Raw genomic sequence first — 8,913 nt, forward strand, 5'->3', positions numbered from 1 at the left:
CTGATTTGGGGACTGGAGGAACCCAGCCCCACTGAACTGAGTCCTGCAAGATATCTCCATTGGGGGTGAGGGCTTGCAGGGGGAGAGATACAGCTCCGTATAGAAACACAAGTAACCCAAGCAACACATTAATAGAATTACCATGACCCTGCCCTAATAAATGAGCACACCCCAAAGTAGCAGGCAAATCTGGTAACACCAGGTCCCTATCTGCTGGAAGACTGTCATCCTTGCATTGCCCATGACAATTAAGGACTGTCTCTTTGGATAATAGAGAGAGCTATTTTGTCCACCATGCTCTGTTTTAGAGGCCTAGAAGGAAAGATGAAAACGAAGCAATTGTCTTCCCTGAGGCAAAGCAGTCAATGGAATTTACATTAGGCCATCAAATAAAGCCTAGATTCACAAGGGAGACTTAGGCATCTAACTGCCACTTTAGGCACCTAAGTCCACAAGCCGCACTTAACCCTAAAGGCACTCACATTCGTACACAACTAAATTTTTTCAGTACAGTCCTGGTAGCATGTAAATATCTGCCACTTGACATGTGCAGAGCTAAGTCTTGATAGCATTGAGCAGCTTGGCAAGTTTTTACCACTTAAACCCTGTGAGACAAACAGGATAAATGTTAAATGTGGTAGACATGTTCTGGGCATTCCCAACCCACCACATAATACTGTCTCATGGGGGACAGCACTTTTACCCAGAAGCCAAAGCACTTACTTTGGAGACTTATTTTCAAGTCCCTCCTCTGCCTGATTTAGTACAAGGATTTGAAACTGAGCCTCCTACATCCAAACTAAGTATCCTAACCACTGGGTGATAGGATACTTTGGAGCAGAGCATTCAGAGGGCCCCCTCTGGAAGTTCTTCCACATTGCATGAATACCAAATTATTCACTGTGCCATGGAAAGAGATTTTCTATACAACCCAGTGGTTAAGGCACTCTCAGGGAATATGGAAAGTCACTTTCCAGTTTCACAAATGTCAAGGATATGTAAGTATTTTTTTTCAAAGTGGAACAAGCTTTAAGCATTGCCTGTAACTCAGTGGTTGGGGAACTCACATGGGGTATAAAGTATATGAGCTCAAAACTCTGCTTCAAATTAAGAAGAAGAAGGACTTGAACTCCAGTCTCACACCTGCCAGATAAATGCTGTAACTGAGGCTACAAACAGATGTCACATTTATTCCAGGATAAATCATTTTATCCTTTGACAAAGTATGTGCATGTCTCTTGTCACAGGATAAATCCTAAAAAGGTTCACAGGATAAGAAGTACTAAGAATTTATCTTATGGCATTGCAAAGTGTTTCTGACAGTTATCCTGGGATTACCTCATTGAATCAATAGTAGAAAATCTGCAGTGCATTCAGCTGTTGACTAAACCCTAATTAGAAGGGCAATGTCCTTCCCAGGATATTTCTGTTCTGAGAAAAAAACAGACACAACTTTCCCAGGGACAAATGCGATGTTTGTTCCTAGCTCGTGTCATTCATGGGTTCAGCAGAGGGGCTGTAGTCAGGCTTTCAGGAGCAGATTACTTTTATTCATACAATAAATGAAAGAAGAGGGATAAAGTAGGGAGACAACTCTGTTACACAACTGCTTCAAACCCCTACTCGTGGGCAACTGACCACAGCCAGTTATATCCAAATGGCATGTTTACATTTGTACAAATTTTAGATGGCCCACCCTTAGCCATCCAGCTGGAGGAGAGAGCTCATGGCTGTGAATTCTGTCCAGAGAAAGGCACCTGTGTCCAGACGCGGGTGGGCAGGTCTTTAGCCCAGGTTTTGGAATACCTATCTCTTCCTAGGGATCCTACTGGTGCCTAGCATGGGGTCATGTATTCTATGAGAGAGCTGAACCCCTCAAAGTTAAATAATACAAACTGGTTCCCTTGTGCATATTCCCTATCTGCTTTAAGATGGGATTTCTTTTCTTTTGGAAAGCGATTGGGACAGAGCCCAGTGAGCTGGGTTTGTGAATTCTTACTAAACTTAGTTGGGTTTATGGGAAGAAGATAGCACCCTATAGAGGACACTGAGAGCAACTATGTGATGCCATAGAAAAGTGACTACAGTCCCTGCCCTCTTAGCTGAGTTGGTGGCAACAAAAAGTGGCTTAAACATAACAAAGGGCAGGAAGGTGACTTCCTGACAGCTCATTGCTTTATTGTGTCTCAGTCATCTGTGACAGATTTTCTGGATGATGAAGTCAAAATGAATGGCCAGGTTAGGTGGGCTTGATAAACATGCTTATGGAATTGCAGGAGAGACTTTTTGTGCCTCAGCATCAAATGAAACAAAGAAGGGACTAGGTGCAACTCAACCTTTTACCTAATGGATACTTGTATCAGTGGAGAGAAGTGGTGTAAACATCAGCCTCAATGAACCCAGACAAGCACACACGGTCTGAGACCCCATTCCAAGTTTTAACTCACAATGTTTATATCTAATCTTTAGGGCATATGTGCTCCTGTAGCCCTTGCACTTCGTCCTTGCACCAGAATACAGGTACTTGTAGATGGAGATTTTTCAAAGTTCTGTAAGGTTTTGGATCCAGCCAGTAATTTGAATGAGACCTAGGTAACCAAATCACTGAAGAAGTTTTAAAAAGCTCAAATATTCCCTGACAAGTACTTTAAAGTCCCTGAACTAATTACCATGGAGAGATCAGTCACTTCCCAAATGCCAATTGACTTTACAAAGCCTAAAAAAAAAGAGAAAAGGTCATTCAAATGTTAGCCTCCCTCTTCATGATAGTGAATCATAGTATTATCTCCTGTCCATTTAGCACTCCCTCTTTGAATAACCCTGGGGTAGGTATCTGGTATTTAAAGTATCTGGTATGATAATAAAAAAAAGGAAAATTTGAAATTATTATTTATTAGATTTTTGGGTCAGTAACTCTGTGGCTTTGTTGGACCACACATATAACTAGAAAGATGAAAAGAAATGTCATGAAGCACATGCACTGGCAATCGCATAAATGCATTATTAAAATGGACCAATACAGGGAACTCATGAATCTGTGCATGTGAAAATTATTAACTGAATATTGTATCTGAAAGTAAACATTTATACTTTTTATCAGATATCCTACTGAAAAGTATAATGACAGAGGGATGCTTTAGGTTGCTTCCGCAGTAACACCAAAGCTTATTCTGATACCGTCTTTCAGTAAAGATGCACATTCAGGTTCACAGAGACATAGGTTTGGAAGGGGCCGCAAGGGACATCTGGTCCATCCCCCTGCATGAATGCAGAAATGTTAACCCTAAACTATCCCTACCAGATGCTTATCTGGCCTCCTCATGAACATCTCCCATGAAGGTGATTCCACAACTTCCCTTGGTAGTTTATTCCGCTGCTTTACTGTTCTGACAAGAAGAAAGGTTTTCCTGAAATTTAATTTACCCCATAATCGGCTTTGCTGCAATTTAAAACCATTTCTTACTGTCCTATCCTCTGTGGTGAAGGAAGATATTATTCTCGTTCTTCTCTGTGGCAAACTTTCAGATATTTGAAGCCTGCTATCATGTGCCTCTTTAATTTCCTTTTCTCCAGGCTAAACAAGATTAGCGCTCCCAGTATTGGTCTCCAGTTCCCTTATTATCATTTTTGCTTCCTGCTTTGAATTTTCTCCAACTTCTCCTTAAAATGCAGAAAACAGAACTGCACCCACTGCTTTAGGTGGGACCTAAGCAACACTGAGGAGAGAGGCACTATAGGTGAAGACAGAAGTGAACATTTTCACCTCATTTGGCCCCTGAAAGTGCTCTACAGCCATGACCAAACACAGATGCATGGCTGCAGAGCACTTTAAAAGGGTCTGATCCCATGACAATCTGAATCCTCATTACATGTGGGTTCAGATGAAGGTGCTCCAAAGTGGAGTACTTTCACTAACTTCTGTCTGCATGCACTGGGAGCAGGGTTCAGCTGACACAGCCCAGTATGGCTCCTAGTGCTGTTTTCAGAATGGGATGAGGGGAAGGGAGTGGAGGGAGCTCATTCTGGTAGTTGCCCAGCCGGTGCTGAGGTGGGTGGATTGAAGCCCTTTCCCCATCCCTCCCTCCAAGGTGGGGGCCCCAATCCATGCCACGCCCCCCCCAGTGTGGCTGGGGAAACCCCAGACTGTACCTCCTTCCCCTGTCTTCTTCCCCTCCCTTCCTGAGACAGAACAGGAGATAGGACGCGGGGAGCAGAGCTAGGGAAAGAGGCTGCAGAGATACAGCCTCTTTCCCTGTATTGGCCCCAGCTTGATCACCCACCTTCCCAGCCCAACAACTAATGTCTGTTGGGATGGAAGAATTGGTCTAACTCATGGAGCTTTCTGTGAAGTGCCATGAGTTAGACCCAGGAGCTGCACTGCTGTCTGCACATTATCAGCTACTGTGCTTTACCCCTAATGGGTGCAGACAAATGTGCAGGCCCCTGCTCTAACTCATGGTGCTTTACGTAAAGTATCATGAGTTAGAGCACCCCTGTTCCTCCCGACCCAACAGACTTTTACCTGTTGGGTTGAGTGTGGGGACTGAGCCTGCCAGTGGCCAAAGAGCTAGCTCTCTCCCCTATCCCTGCCAGCTCTGGGGCTGTCAGCAGGAAGGGAGGAGGGAGAGTGAGATTCTGGCCAGGGTTTGTCTAGCCTAAGCTGGAGAGGGGCTAGGTGGGGATGAAGCGGGGGGACTCTGAGCCACAACCCCCAACTCAAGCAGGCAAACCCCAGCCAGAAGCTCACTCCCTCTTCTTCTTTTCCCCTCCATTCCTGCATCAGCCCAGCCCTGATTGAGCCATGAATTAACCCCAGGAAACACAAGTTCCCTAAGGTGCTCTAAAGTGGAGTACCTCATCTGATACCTCATTTGATGCGGGTTAATTTGTGGCATGATCGGTCACCTCAAAAGTGCTCTTCAACCATGCACATGTGTCATACCATAGCTGTAGATCACTTTCAGGGGGCTGATAAACTTAACTTCTGTCTGTGCCCTATATTTCTGTTGATGCAGTCGCATACTTACATTTGCTTTTTTGTTTTGCATCTTCATCACATTGCTGATTCATGTTGAGTCTGTGATTCATCAAAACTCCTACATCCTTCTCACTAATGCTATTTCCCAGCCATTTATCTCGTATTCTGTGTTTATGAGTAGTTAGCCATGTTAGTCTGACAGGCAGAGGGCAGAGTAGAGTTGCATCTTGTAAACTACCTGAATCAGAGATGCACCTGTTTCCGAGCATCTGGAAATTGCAATTCTACTCTGCCTTCTGTCATTCTGTATTTGTGCATCTTGTTATTCTTCCCTAGCTATAGCACCTTATATTTGTCTGCACTGAACTTCATTCTTTTATCTCTGTTACCCCCTCTCCAACCCATCAAGATCCTTTTGAATTCTGCTGCTATCCTCCAAAGTGTTTGCTGTTTGTCCCAGTTTAGTATCATCTGCAGACCTAATCAGGAAGTTCCCTATTTCAGCATCCAAATAATAAATCTGTTAAAAAGCACTAGTTTTAGGATGGACCCACTTCAAAACCCCCTGCCATTCTGACATTGATCTTGCAATTTGCTTGCAGTTACTGAGTCAATTATGTGGCCACGTAATTTTACCTACCCCACATTTCTCCAGTTTGCATATGACAATGGCATGTGGGACTATATCAAAAGCTTTATCAAAGTTCAAGTATGCTATGTCCATTGCATTCCCTTCATTCACTCAGCTGGTTACTTTGTCAAAGAATTGCTTAAACAGAATACCAGGATGCTATACTAGGATGTATGAAACCCCCAAAGCTGGCAGCTTCAATTTCTGTTAAACTTTAATCTCAATCCATTTAAAATTTTGTATTGAATTTTGTACTACTTCTGTTTTTCACTTTGAGCTCTGCTGTGCTTCAGAATCCACATCTACAACAAGGTGGTGGCAGTTGGGAATTATTTTCTTTAACATTCCCTTTAGTTTGAAATAGAAAAAAAATCCTGCATTGACATATATTCATTTGTCTTGGCAACAGTGTACAGGGATTGCTTTGTGATTCTTCTTAATACTAATTAGAGCTCTGAGGCTTACCCACCATGAATTACAGTGAAAACATTTCCCTCACACTGTGCCAAAGTGTCATTTTTGTTGGGCTTCTGAGCTGAATTTATTTTATATAATTATTTCAAATTCTGGGTCCAATTTTTCAAAATCATTATGCTAACTGCCCTCAAGCACTCTTTTCACACATCTGATCTGGAAGTCCTGAATTCACACTTCTGTCAAAGGCTTCTTTGTGCCTGCAGGATGTCAAAAATATGGGAAGCTATCAATATCAATTTCAGCATAATGAAATAATAAGCAGCTTTCTGCCAGGGACCGCAGCAGGAAGTTTATTTGTTCACTGTTGTTTATAGAGAATCAAGACCTGAAACCGAGTGAAAGTGTCCATATTTTGTGGCCTCAGAATATTAGGAATTGCCAAGGAGTGTGCATCATTGGTTTACAACGTATCCTCCCTAGAGAAACAATATTTTCTTTGTACAATAAATGAAAATTGTACGAAGAAAATATTGAGAAGCACGGTATATAGGCTTTATATTGTGATTCTCAATATTTTCTTTGTACAATTTTCATTTATTACCTTGTTATCCATTTTATTGTTATAGAAAAAGAGTTGATCATTTTAGACACTTGTTTCATTATGCGGCAACTTTAATGACAAGTGCCCCACAATAGGTACTGCTGGTCTGTATAGTGAACCCAGAGGGGTTTTGCACTTGACCCTGAGGAATCCTTATCCTTTCACTGAACAGGGTCTGTTCTTCAGTCAGAGCATAACTCGATTTTCATAGACATAGAGAAAAATCTTGTGGCAAGCCCTTCTCCCATACATGTGGTCCCTATGGGGAGCCCTGCCAAGTGATATTCTCTGTGAAGAGAACCATGCTATTAGAGATGGCTTTGCACTGGGGGCATGGCCTGTGGAAGGAGTCCCCTCAAAGGATGCTCCTTTTAGGAGACATGTCATTTAGAATGAAGCCTTTGACTGCTAGCTTGCTTTAAGAAAATAACGGCTTGGAGTCAGCTCTCTTGCCCTCATATCTATGTCCCTGATTCTGGCCTCATCCTTCCTGACATCTCTGCTGGTTTTAGTGTTCTTTTTCTTTACATCCCATCTCAACTGAGCTTTGGTGACATCCCTTCAGGCCATTTTTTACTGCATTCTTTGGTGATTTTTTACGCCCTTTACTCCTCAAATCTCTCTGTTTATTTATTCTGGATTATTTTTATCTAGTGACTTAGACGCAATTTCCATTTCAGCAACTCCCAAATCTCTCCTCTTCTCCTGTCACTTCTCTACTCATTCACATTCATCTCACATTGGCTCCAGCCTGCCTCACTGACATCTCCCTGAATCCTTCACCAGGTTCAAAAGAGAATTTCCTGTCTTTCTTTCAAAACTCTCTGCACTTTCCTTAGCACAGTTTAACCTGCTGTCACCATAGTTTTCCATAATCTGGGAGCCACCATATTCATCCTCCATATTCAGTTGATGGCCAAAGCTTTCCAGTACTTCTAATGGTATATTTCTTCTTTAAGATGCCTTGCCCACATATTTTTAACTGTTGGTGTAAAGGTGCTTGTCTTTTGGCCAAGAAAGTCCATTTAGGACTGAATACATCATACCTTCATGTTCTTATGTCCTCAAACAGAAAGCTTAAAGAGCAGAGCAGGGCCAACTGCTGTTCCACTCCTTTGCCACTGCAGAATCCAGATGTGATAGAACCACAGAGTGCAGTGAAAGAGGGCCAGTAAAAAAATACAGCTATGTGGACAAAAGTCATGAAGAACTCCAGTTACAGTAAGATAAGTAATTTTTTCTTTTTTCTTCAGGTGTCCATATATATTCAGCTCTTGGTGACTATCAACTAGTAATTTGAAGCAAGGAGATGAGTGCTCAGTCTGCTCAAGAAAGATTAAAACATAAAGATGAACACTGAAACATAAAAACATTAAAACATAGGAACTGAACAAGGACCAAATTATAAGGTGTGCATGTGATAGTTATATTGAACAAAGGAATTAGGGCTGTGTGAAATTTCACTGGCTGTTTCGTTTTGACACCGTTTCGACTCATTTCGAGCTCAAAACAGTGAAATTGAAATAAAACGAAGGGCTTCGAAACAGCCTCGAAATGAAATGAGGGCAGTCAAAATGTTTTGGAAGTTTTGAAACATTTTGGGTTTCAAAGTAGCTAACCATGTGGTGGGAGACAGGGGAGAACCAGGGCTGCAATCAGGCTGGGGAAGGGAACACAGCCCAGCTGAGTTCCCCTCTCCAGCTCTGCGATCAGCCGGGCTGAATTCCCTTCTCCAGCCTCATTGAAACATCGAAACAGCATCGAAACAGTGAAACCATTTTGATGAAATGGAACAGAACAGTGTTTTCAAAATAAAACAAAACTCAAAACGAAACACTGTTCCATCCAAACAGATGTCGAAGAGGAATGCTGCTGTTTCACACAGCCTTAAAAGGAATATGCTGACAGGATAAAATATGGACAGGATGCTGATTGCAGGGAAACCAACCTGGAAGCAGAGAATCAGGAGTGAAGCTGAAGAAAAGCATAAAAGGGGGCAACAAGAAAGTTTGGAGTGTGTCATCATAAATCCAGCCTTCAACACCTGTCTGGATTTTGACTGTACCAGCCATGAAGACTTTCCACTGACACCCCCTCTGCTTTCAGGAACTGATTGGCCACCTTTTCTGTTGAGCAGAGTTACCATCTGGAAATTGAGTGAAATTATTATGCTAAATGTTTTTATCTTTCTGTGTATAGAAACTGCAAAGATAACATTTGTTAGCTAACATTTCTTAGCTAGACTTTGGTTAAGTCAGCTATATGTTTTCTTCATATTTCACATCC

At 42.3% G+C, this 8,913-nt stretch overlaps 1 long non-coding RNA gene across 1 annotated transcript in view; it reads left to right on the top strand.

The window, feature by feature from the left end:
• Positions 1 to 7,893, top strand: part of LOC109316107 — a 20,397-nt gene extending 12,504 nt beyond the window's left edge. The window contains exons 2-3 of the long non-coding RNA XR_002102695.1: positions 1,324 to 1,408; positions 7,881 to 7,893. This is a non-coding gene — a long non-coding RNA (uncharacterized LOC109316107). The remainder of the gene's footprint in view (positions 1 to 1,323; positions 1,409 to 7,880) is intronic.
• The last annotated feature ends 1,020 nt before the right edge of the window (positions 7,894 to 8,913 follow it).

The sequence above is a fragment of the Crocodylus porosus genome, unplaced genomic scaffold (assembly GCF_001723895.1).
Source record: "Crocodylus porosus isolate Cpor-Errol unplaced genomic scaffold, CroPor_comp1, whole genome shotgun sequence".
Taxonomy (NCBI): domain Eukaryota; kingdom Metazoa; phylum Chordata; order Crocodylia; family Crocodylidae; genus Crocodylus; species Crocodylus porosus.